The 11,784-nt window shown below is 44.3% G+C and overlaps 1 protein-coding gene across 1 annotated transcript in view; it reads left to right on the top strand.

Moving 5' to 3' along the window:
* Positions 1-1,000: 1,000 nt before the first annotated feature.
* Positions 1,001-11,784, top strand: part of LOC111149989 (zinc finger and BTB domain containing 38) — a 77,621-nt gene continuing 66,837 nt past the window's right edge. Inside the window, exons 1-2 of the mRNA XM_022507292.1 lie at positions 1,001-1,160; positions 2,333-2,407. The gene's annotated coding sequence lies outside the window, so the exon portion shown is untranslated. The remainder of the gene's footprint in view (positions 1,161-2,332; positions 2,408-11,784) is intronic.

Genomic DNA, 11,784 nt, shown 5'->3' with positions numbered 1-11,784 from the left:
ACCAGCTGTGAAACTTAAGAGAAATGTCTTCATCTCTCTGAGCGTCCATTTTCTTATCTATAGAATTGAAAACAATAATAGTACCTAACCTCATAACTTTGTCATGATCATAATGATAAATGAAATAATCTTTGCAAAGCACTTAGCACAGAGGCTCAAACATTCACTGCAAGTATTCAGTATATGTTTTCTATATTTTATTTTAAAATTATCATCTAAACGTATCGAAATACATTCATTCATCACGCATTTACTGAGTCCCATGCTGGCCCAAAGATATAAATACCCTTCTTAAAGAGTGGTGCCCTCTTAAATCCAGGAGGTACAGGCTCACGCAGGTACCCAGAGAGCAAGAAGCTGAGGCCCAGGGCCATTAAACAAAGGCATTGACCACTGGGCATTGCCCTGGGAATGTGGTGAGAGCACCTTCTGCCCTACCACCTCTCCTCCCTGGTTAAGGCAGCACCACGAAGAAAAAGGGGGATTCCAGAGGGAGAGGTGAGAAATCCCCAGAGAAACACCCTCTTCTGCTTCTCTCTTTGACAGAGAGTGGCCAGGCCTCTGCTATGCAGGAGGGTGATGTCCCTTGGGGAGGCCTTGCTGAATCTGCCTGGGACTGTTCCGGAAGTAGGAAGGGCGGCTGGGGGTGGGGAGACAGCAGGAATGTTCTCCTGGCTTGCTGCTCCGTACAGGCGAGTGTGCTGAGAGGAGGGCCTCTGGACATCAAAGGTTCCTTTTGTCCCCTTCCGAGTGGCAGGGCAGCCAGGCCGCTGGCGATGACTCAGGCCTGGCCCTGACGTCACCCACGCCCGGCCACTGGCCTCCCTCTGCAGCCAGGAAACTGGCTGGGGAGTGGCACTCGCAGCTGCAGCAAATCTCAAAATAAGGAGGCAACTGCATCTCTCCTCCTCCTCTCCATCTCCCCATAGCACACCTTTCTTTTCTTCTTCTTTTTCTTCTTTTTTTTTTTTAGCCTCATGGAAGGTTTTGCTTGTAGATCAACTTTCAAAATGTAGGAAGTCAGAATGGGTGACATCATCAGAAAAATATGTGGAGCTGATCTCAACAAGAAGTGAAGAACCCAGAGCAAGAAAGCGGTTATAACTCCTGAGCCCAGGGAGCTGGCAACGTCTGGGTTTCGGAGGAGCCAGCGTCTCTGAGTAAGTGAAGGCCCACCCCTGGCCCCCCTCACTCAGCGCCCTATGCTGTGGGGCGCCATCTTGTTTCCTGACACCTGTGGCTTGGCAGGCTCCAGCCCAGCGGGAGGGAATGGGGTGCATTTGGGAGACCTTCCAAAGTCAGCACCAAAGGTATTTTATCTGATCTCTTTCTTCTCACAGGACGAGACAAGAGTGCATTTCCTCTCAAAATAATAATAATAATATCTCTCTCTCTCTCTCTCTCTCTCTGTGTGTGTGTGTGTGTGTGTGTGTACACATATGTATAGGCTGAAACCCTGGGGAAAATGGCCCAAGTCGTTCTTTCCCCGGTCAACCCTCTTGTTTTGTCTCCTCTTCCTCCTCCCGCCCTAGTACTCTATTTTGGACTGCCAGAATGTTTGTTCAGAGTTCTGAACTGTTTGCTTCCTGGATCTTAAACCGGGTAATCAGACACAAAAAGAAACCCTGTTCTAGTCAAATATGTGCCCTATGCTGTCAAATAGTATTTTTGCACTTAACCTGGTAAAAGATGGCAGCCCTGGTAAGAAAACATCTGCAACCTGCCACCTTTCCAGAGCGTGTCTGTGGTTGCTCTGATTGTCATATGCACGCTCTTCCATTGTTTCATCACCGTGTTTATAGAGAGCTTATTTTAATTCCTACTTGTGCCATTGCATCTGGAATGATATTAAACACAAAGACGGATATAATGTACCTCTGATGTCTGTTTTAACATCACCTAAAAAACTTAAGTCTTCACAGAGCCTACAATTTTATAAGCTCTGAGAGTCCCTAACTAGGGAAGTTAAGTTCCTGAGAGAAAAGTTAAAATGTGTACCTAAGAACTGCAGAGCCCGTAGGTGAGAAATCACACCCAGTGTTCCTAGTTTCCAGTGTCATCCCCTGAGTCAGCGCCTCGTCTTATAGAGCTTACTTAGCAGAGTAGAATCATTCTTTATAAATTCTATTTTATAATGATTGGAGGGGGATGTAGTAAAGAAATAAATCTTATTTTAAAGACAATAGGGAAGTTTGTCATTTACTGGAAAACAGTGGCAAATTCTGTTGTAACCTAACAACACAATTTAGAAAGTAACCATATATATTTGTTTTGTAATTCTAATGTGTTTGTACATCTTACATTTATTTTTTGTTCTATTTTAACATATCAGGTTGTCTTGAAGTGAGACTCTGCTGAATTTCTACTCTTCTGGCTTTAAGATCTGAATGCTGTGACCACTGATTTGGTGAGTGTCATTCGCCCCTAATGGCTGCTTAAATTTAAGTTTACAAATTCTATTCTCTTGGTTTACAGTAAAATTTAAGGAGGGGGAGAAGGCATGGGAACTTCTGCACACATGAAAAGCAGCGGTATCCAAAAGGACATGTAAGAGTTAGGATAAGCTAATTGCTGTAATGGACTGAAAAATGTATTCAGGCTCAAACACAACAGAAGTTTATTTCTTGCTTATGTAACAGGGTGTAGTGGGGCAACTCTCACACATTCCTTCAGAGCTACAGATTGAGAGAGGTTCCACCTTCTGCAGCGTGTGGTTTTCAAGGTCACCGGGACTGCCTCACTCTCCAGTGGAAGAGAAGAAGGGTGTGAAAATTGCACATGGAAGATTATCACAGGCCATGCCTAGAAGGGATGTACAACACTTGTACTGACAGTAGCTTGACTAAAACTCAGTCACATGACCATGTCTAACTGCAAAGCATTCTGGGAAATGTAGTCCCTAGGGAGGCAGCCACTTTCCAGTAATGGCTCTGGGGAGTTTCTGGGTATGAGGTAGTCCTCTCTGGCACAGCATGATAAAGAACTGAGAGATGCTCAAGGGTAAGAGGGCAGAATGAATCAATGAGAGAAGCAAATATTTAATCAGATATTTAGTATTCCCTGACCAACTCTCTTCAGTAACATCCGGCTGTATTGGTAAGGAGCAGTGAGTGAGATTTTTCAAGACCCTTCTGTTCTTTCCAACCCTGAACCTTTATATGAGCACTACCATGCTGCCAGTGGCTGGTATGTGAAGAAGGACATTCTTCCCCTTGTTTTCCCCTCCAGGGTCCTCTTGGTCTGGGAACATTTTGGTTTTGTTTCCTGGTTTGGGGTCTAGTCATGCTAGTTGGAATTGTCCAACAGTATTCTGTCCCCCCAACTTTGAGCTCTGGTACCCTATTGGAAATCTCGTGGTTTCTTTAGCTCATGATTCTGTCTGCTCCTGGGAGCTTTCGGAAGCTACCCTGCCTGATCTACTCCAGGTTTGGGATGCTTTTTAATCTTGTGAGTGTTGGGTGGGGTGGGGGAGGTGGAATCCCTGACTAAGATGGGACCTTCACACCAAGTTATTAGAGAAACATTTAAAAGTAGATTTAAAAGGCTCAGACTGGAGAGATTAGTGCAACCATAAGGCTTTGATACATAATTCTAGCTTTTTCTTCTCAAGAAAAGTTTCAAAACATATACTGAAATAATGAGTGGTAAGGCCATAACCCCTGTTTGGAGAACTCTAAACTAATTTTATACTTTATGTAGCCTTTTTGCCATTGTTGGTCTTAGCGGAGAATTCCCCTGCTGGTAAATACCAGAAACCATATGTTGGGTGCCTTATGATGCCCCTCAGACATCATAAAAACTTCCGGTAAAAATGGATTACATATGCTTGCTTCAGCAGCATGTATACGAAAATGGACTACAGTCTTTGCCTGAGCTAGTTCTCTAGTCTTATTGTTGATATCTGGCTAGACACTGGTTTCTGATTGAATTTTGCCCCTGGACTTGACATTTCTGGCACCCACACCCACACCCTGGAGAACACACATTGCCCATTGTGCAGGAAGGCCAGCTATTGGCCAATATGACCCAGCCTTTCAGGCTCTCTCGGAGCCTGGTGCCTGGCCTAGTCTCCTGTTACTGCTGCCTTGCCTCTGCCCAGGGCCCTCACATCAGGAGTGGTCTAAGGAGCAGTGGGATAAAATAAGTTGATTGGTTGCAAAAATGCTTTAATCTCTTCCAGTTCATTGGCTGTGCCTTGATTGGTCCTGGAAAAGTCTAGGGAACCAAGAGCCAGTAGAGGAGGCTAAAGAGAGGATCAAGTTGAATAGGGGAATACAGAGCCTGCTTAGGAGCGTGCAGCCAGAGGAGTTAGTTGACAAGTGCTAGTTTTCAAAAGCTAGAGCCAAGTGGGGACAATCTGTTGCCCAATGTCCCAGTCTAACAGAGTCTGCCAGGAAGGGCAAGGCCAAAGGCCATAGTCGAGGAGGAAAGGTGGTGGGGTCCATTCTCTTGGGAGACTTGGTAGTCACAGTTTGTTAATTTCAACTACCATGTGAAAATGACTCCTCAAAGCACTAAGTATGCAGGAATTGACATATGAATATGTGTGTGGAGGCATCAGCCTCCTGATTTCTGATGGCTAGCTACATTGATAGCATGACAAGGAGGGATGTGGAATCGCCAAATCAGAATTTCAGTATGTCAGCCCGATTCCTCCACAGGGTTGGTACAACATGCTGAGTGACCTCACAGACACACCAACGAGGCAGGGGTAAAGTATACACTTTGTAAATATTTTGGTCTTCAACATTTTCAATAAAGTGTCAAAGTAGACATCATGGGGAAAATTTACTTTTCTGGAGCTTCCTTAACTTTAAGCTTATATTTTATGATTTAAAAAATTTTTAATTCTGTGTGTGGGGTATAGTTAAAATTTGGGGCACCATATTCTTTTGGGAGCTTAGGTCACCTAAAGAGCTTAGCCCGGACCTGTTATCTGTGACATGCAGACATGAACTGAGCCCAGCAGGCTTACGAAGGCAGTGCCTAGACCCGTTGGTTGTTTTTCATCCCAGGGATTTTACTCTTTTCATAGTACAGAAGTACAAGCCCCCTTCTTACCCTGGGTCAGCATTTATGAATGTTCTCTTACTCCCTTTAAAGAGTTTTGCAACAAGGCCACGTCATATTCATCAAAGCAAAGAATTCATGGTAATAGGGCCTTGTAATTTCTCTTGCTGAAATCCCCCGATTTCTCGTCAAGAACAAAGCTGGAAAACACCACACTTGAAGACTTCACGGTTTTGTTTTTAACTCAAGAAGCCTCTGCTTTTCATCAGAACTTGAAAGCTTCCTCCCGCTTCCAAAATGATATTTTTAAAGGATGTAAAACTGAGATTCTGTCAGGATAAATAAAGTATTATATGTGAAATGGTTTGGGCAACTTAGAACAATGTATGGCAAGTCAAGGTGTTGATGAAAATAATTATAATTAGAGTCAGCATTGGTGTTTTAGCTTTTGATGGTGGTATTAATAGTTTAAGTCTCATCATCATTAAATGTTTTGTCTCTCTCTTTTTTTTTTTTAAAGATGTTATTTATTTATTTGAGAGAGAGAGAGAACACAAGTGGAGGAGAGCAAAGCAGGGAGAGCAACAGCAGGGGAGAGGGACCCTGACTCCAGGGAACCTGACTTGGGGCTCGTTCCCAGGACCCTGGGATCATGACCTGAGCTGAAGGCAGTCACCTACCCCACTGAACCACCCAGGCACCCCAATTTTTTTTTTTTTTGTCTTTCTAAATTGACTTTCCTCTGAGGTCCTTAGTACCATTCCCTAACTAGCCACAGCATGTGGTGTAAAATTTTCAAGGTTATTTGAAAGGTTTAACTGTAGGCCAGAAGCCTAACTGAGAGGATTCTAATCTTATTCTGAGAGAGGTTTGACCCCGGGGGGTGGGGGGAATGGCAGTCACTGAAGTCTGTGAGAGAGGATGGGTTTGAGGCATCTCTCTGCCAAAACAAACAAACAAACAAACAAACACCAAAAATACAAAAGCAAAAACAGTGTTTCCTGGCGTTCTAGGGGGCTCCCAGTGCATTGGCCAAAGGAGGCCTTGAAACCAGTCCACAGAAGCATTGTGCTCGGGTAGTGTCTCCCAAATGAGAGTGGAGTCCATTGCCCGCCCAAAAGCCCCTAATCCTGAGGGCAGCCGTCTGCCTGGTGTTATGGGGCGGGGGATTACACACAGAGTCCACAAGCATGAGTTCAACCGAAGAGCAGGAAAGAAGGTGTGCTTTCAACTGTGAGTTCCCCTCTGTGTCCCAGATCCTGTAGTCTGTTAGCTTTGGATGTAGTGGGAAGGTAGTATCTAGTGAAAGGCCTTTCTCACTGACCCAAATTCCTTGGCATCAACTATACCAAGGTATTTCACAAAAGAGAATGTAGCTTAAAATTCACCCCAGGTACCAGACTGAGTCTGAACCATACTCCTCCTAAAATGCCATTCTTCCCTCCCTTTCACTCTACATGAGGCAAATTCCTTTTTTGTTTCTTTTAAAATATTTATCATTGTGTTTCAGATGTAAAGTGTCCTAACTACCTACTATACAAAATCTGGAAAATACAGAAAAATATCAAGGAGAAAACAACAGTCTCCTATAATCCAACAACCAAGCAACAATTCTGTATTAACATTTTGATCCATTTATTTCCAATTTTTCATATATATATATATATACGTATATATATACACACACACATACACACACACACATACGTATTATTTGACATTGTGTTTTGGTATTTTATATGCTTTTTCTCACCCTACTTACAATTATGTTGTAAACATTTTTTCAAGTCACTAAGTGGCCTATGAAAATTTTATTTTTATTTTATTTTTATTTTATTTTTAAAGATTTTATTTATTTATTTGACAGACAGAGATTACAAGTAGGCAGAGAGGCAGACAGAGAGAGGAGGAAGCAGGCTCCCTGCTGAGCAGAGAGCCCGATGTGGGGCTCAATCCCAGGACCCTGGGATCATGACCTGAGCTGAAGGCAGAGGCTTTAACCCACTGAGCCACCCAGGGGCCCCGAAAATTTGATTTTTAATGGCTGTGTTTCCATTGCACTGATCTGTCTTAATTTATCCAGTTTTTTTGGATGGGCATTTTGATTGTCTGCAGTGCTCTGCTGTTATCAGTCTGTAAACATTCTTGTAGAAAAATCTTTGTGCACATCTTAGGGGAAATTCCTAGAATTAAATCAGTAGGTCAAATGACTTGGTTTTGAGTTTCCTAATGCACACTGGCAAATTAGCCTCCAGAAAGACACCAGTGTCTATTTCAAAATCTAAGTCCCCTTCAGTTTCTCATGTTAAAACTCATGCTTCTAGACCCCAGTGGCATCAGAAGCTCTGAGGAGGGAGCCTAAGATTATGCTTTTTAACATACCCTCCTAATCCTTACGCACATTAAAGCCAGAGAACTGTGGATATGCCGCATTCAATTCAATAAACACTCATTTCCACAAACTGGGAACCCTGAGATAGTATAGCTAAGCCAGAATTTAACTTAAAGGCTTTTATTTGGCCTCCGAATTTTAGATTTTTCCTTAATCATGGTATGGTATAGTTGAAAGATTGTCAGCTAAGGAATCAGGAACCCTTACTGTAAATATGAAACAACTGAGACCCAGAATGGTTCATTTACTTCCGGGTGGTACTCAGAGATTTAGTGGCAGAAGTAAAACTAAAACGGTAGACAAAGGGCCCAGCGCCACCCAACCTTGTGGCAGCAGAGACAAGGCACCAGTAAGAAGACAGACTTCTTAGGTGAGGCTCAGGCCTCAGCCGGGAAACTTTTATCTGCCTTCTCAGAAGCAGGGCCATATCTCAGGACATGTGTGGGCAGCCCAGACCCCAGCAGGGGCCATGTGCCCACCCTGATTGCCTGATAAAACCAGATCACCACGTGCCCTAAACCCTGAGGTGGGAATACGAATGCTGGACAGAGGAGGACATAGGGTAGCCACACAGATCCAGGCATAAGAGCAGAGTAGGGGCAGGGGGTCCAGAGTCAGAAGGCAGGAGAGCAGAGACACACATTGTGATCAGATTTTGGTCAAGGCTGGCATGAGCTGAAAAAAAAGACAAAGCCAGATCTTGAGGGGGAGCTGCAAAATTCAGCCTCAAGGATGGAGTCCCATTACGTAACTTCATAGTCTGAGGAGGTACCTGCCTGAGCTGCACCTGCCTCTTTAAATCCGAGAGGTTCTGTGCATTGGGCTGCCTTCTGACAGCAGGTAAGTAAGTAGGAGCGTCTGGCTGAAGGAGGGGCAGTGGATCCAAGGAGAGGCCCCTGCAATTGGGAAACTGGGAAAATTCTGTTACAACAGAGAACATAGTAAACAAACAACAACCAAATTTAGTTTTCTTTGATCGCCTTCTAAGAGGAATTCTGACCTTCCATCTTGTGTGCGTAACTGCACAAGCCTATCCGACCCTATATGTCCCCTGATGACATAGGGCTGCCTTTCCTCATTGCACCAGCCCAGCTTCTGAGGGCCTCCCTTACATCATTTGCTTTCAAGTTCAGCCTTCCACAAACTGCTCAGCTCCTGTTGGTCCCTAGTTCATGTGCGGGCTCTAGAAATCACCATTTGGATTCCTCCATGCCCAAGCCCACATCTCCCTTCTGTGACTGCACCAGGTGAAGGGCAAGAGCCAGCCCCTTAAGGAACACCTCTGCTGCACCCTTTATTCATACTTCGGTGCCCAGGAATTTGCCTGTGATCACTAAGCTTCACTGCTTCTGGGCAGAGTCTTCATTATCTCTTGGCTATTCCCACATAGGATCAATGCTCTCCTGATTTTTGGCCTTCTGGTCCAAATTCATAGAGCCAAGGTCAGGATGAGTATGGATTCTGGGAAGCTCCACAACTTTCTTTTAATGAGGGGTACAGCAGATGGAGGGTGACTTCCCAGACATGGATGGGGCAGTTCAAATCATCACTATGATGTTGGCTCTACGCAAAGCCCATCTCCCTGGCATCCTTTACAAATTCCTTGGCCGAGGCACCTCCTGATATTTAGAGTTCCAATTACTGGCAAGACCTGGATCCCTAGGCCAAGAAGGTCGATGTGGTGGTGACAGCAGTGCCTCCGGTTAACCCTCAGGAGGTAGATGCTGGAGTTCTGTGACATCCAGACAAGGTGCCCACATGCTGCTGTTGAAACATAGGTGATACACAGAGTAGGAAGTCCAAGGGCAGAAAGTGTTCAGTGCAGCCTGTGTTCTGACAACATGCCACTGGTGATCCCATCTTTCCCTGTCTATGCTGACTCCATGTCCACTCCCCACACACCTTGCTAATGAGTAGCTAACTTTAGGAATAAAAAGCATTCACACAGCCTCTGGCCAAAGCTGCTGGACAAACTTGGCCCAGGCAAGTTCTGTCTCTCTGCTCCATGGCTGTCATATCATGGCTTTCATATCACTTCTTGGGAGAGTGATGTTGGTACCAAGTCTTCCTGTTGGGCCAAGATGTACTGCCTCAAAGAAGCCCAGCGTTCCCAGAAAATGATGTCCCATTATTCTAGTCAGGAGCAACTAGACCAACCTAAAGGCTCACCCAATCGGAAGAGCCCAATTTTCCACCACTGAGATGTCAGACAAGTATTTTCAGACAAGTAGACAAGTATTAGGGAAGCTGGAACAGTGAGAGATATCTGAAGCCTCAACACCCAAACTCTGAAGCCGCCCCCCCCAACTTGACTGCCGTCTTGACTGGACCAGCAGAAGGAATCCCTACACATCTATCAGAATGGCTAAAATGACAAATACTGATGTTCCCATATGCTGGCAAGGATTTGGAGAAATTGGATTGTTTCTGCACCGCTGGTGGGAACAGAAATGGTGCAGGCATTCAGGAAAAGAGTGTGACATGCATTTACCATACAGTCCCACTCCTGGGTGTTTACACAAGAGAAATGAAAACTTATGCTCATACAAGAGACCATATATCAATATTCATAGTAGTTTTATTTCTAATAGCTTAAACCAGGAAACCAGCCAGATGTCCCTCATGGGGAGACTGGATAACAAAACTGTGGTACACCCGTACCATGGAATTCTGCTCAGCAATAGAAGGGTACATATTCTTTACATACAACTTGAATGGATCTAAAGGTATTGTGCTGGGGGAAAGAAAGCCAGCTCAGAGGGTTACATACTATATGATTTCACTTATAACATTCTTATAACACTTATAACTATAGTGATTGAGAATAGATCAGTCCCAGAAGTTAGTGCCGGAGGAAGATGTGACTCAAGAGGGTTAGCATAAGATTTCTGTGTAGGTATGGCATAGTTTTCGATCTTGGTTGTGTTGATGGCTGCTCCAATCTATGCATGTGATAAGATTTCATAGAACTGCACACACACACACAGATTAGGTAAAAACAGGTGAAACCTAAATAAGGTCCATATCTGAATTAATAATATTGCACCAATGTCAGTTTCTCGCTTTAGACAAGGTACTATATAGACTAGTTTAAGATATTCTCATTGGGGGAGCTGGATGAAGTTACATAGTTACTATCATATTTTTGCAACTTTATGTGACTCAAACTATTTACAAAAATGTCATTAAAAACAACTTCTAAAACCCTTTTTTAAGTTTAACAAAAAGCGGGGGGTATTCCCTCACCCCCAAGAAAGGGGGATTTAGCCACCGGCCTCTCTTTTATGAGCAACTCCTATTGTTTATTTTGCCACTTTTCTAATTTATGAGTAGGCTTCTACGGCCTTGACCTCTGCTTTTCAGAGACAGCCCATCGCAGATGGAATCAAAGCTCAAGTATTCCAGTACTAACAGTGAATATGCCCCCTTTCTCCTTCCTGAGACTTGTAACTTCAAAGCGAGGTAAAGACTCAGAGATCTAAGAAATGGTCTCATGGTGAAAATCTAGGACAAATCATCCTTCTCTCCCCTACACAGTGATTTCTTTTCTGGAATAGCTCTTTGTCTTCTCTGCTCTTCATACAGATTACTCTCTTCACCTTTGCCAAATGGCCCCTCCTCTAATAGAAGGAGATTAACCCTTCCTTGCCCCCTTTCAATCTCATTCAGCTGAGGGGTTGCTTACAGCAGCACTGCTCTCCCGAGCCTTGTGCCACAGCTGAATGCTGCCTTGGGAGACGGCTGCCTTCCCTTTAAAGCATTTACACCTCTGTCGAACACCTTTTTGCCGGATTGGGCAGTGGGAAGGATGGTTTTGAAATTAAATTTATGGTGAGCCGCTTGGGTTTGCAGTATGGAACTGCACAAGGCCTTGGGCATTTAGGTCAAGGGGTCCTCCATGCTCACAACCTTAAGGACCCCATCTTCATGAAATTCTAGCATTATTTACTCCCTTGCTTTACAGGAGGGGTCCCCAGCATCACCAAAGATGGAAGCTGAGCGTACGGAGCCGATTACGTGGCATCCTGTCCGGATATGACAAGACACTCACACATAAGCCACTATCCCTCAGGACTGGCCTCAGCCCCCAGTTTCCTGCCATGTGTTTTTAACGGGGGCTCATCTCAAGGGACCACAGTGAGAAAGGACATAGGTGCACCATTCTTGGGCCTGGCGGGGGTCTATAGATCAAGACAAAGTGCTAGAAAGGTGACAGTTTGAACTGTTGATCTTCGGTAGGCGTTGGTGAATCTCCTAGCTTTGCACCTTTTGGTTTCAAAACCATACTGAACAACGGAAAATGAAACCTGCAACTTATTTTTAGCTGTTCATGCTAACTCATGAGATTTCTTTTTGCAAACCAAATAGGATAAGGGCGACTT

Source organism: Enhydra lutris, unplaced genomic scaffold, assembly GCF_002288905.1.
Source record: "Enhydra lutris kenyoni isolate GAN:26980312 unplaced genomic scaffold, ASM228890v2 scaffoldscaffold2, whole genome shotgun sequence".
Classification (NCBI taxonomy): Eukaryota; Metazoa; Chordata; class Mammalia; order Carnivora; family Mustelidae; genus Enhydra; species Enhydra lutris.
The sequence above is the reverse complement of the archived record's forward strand: the minus strand, read 5'-3'. Positions and strand labels throughout refer to the sequence as shown.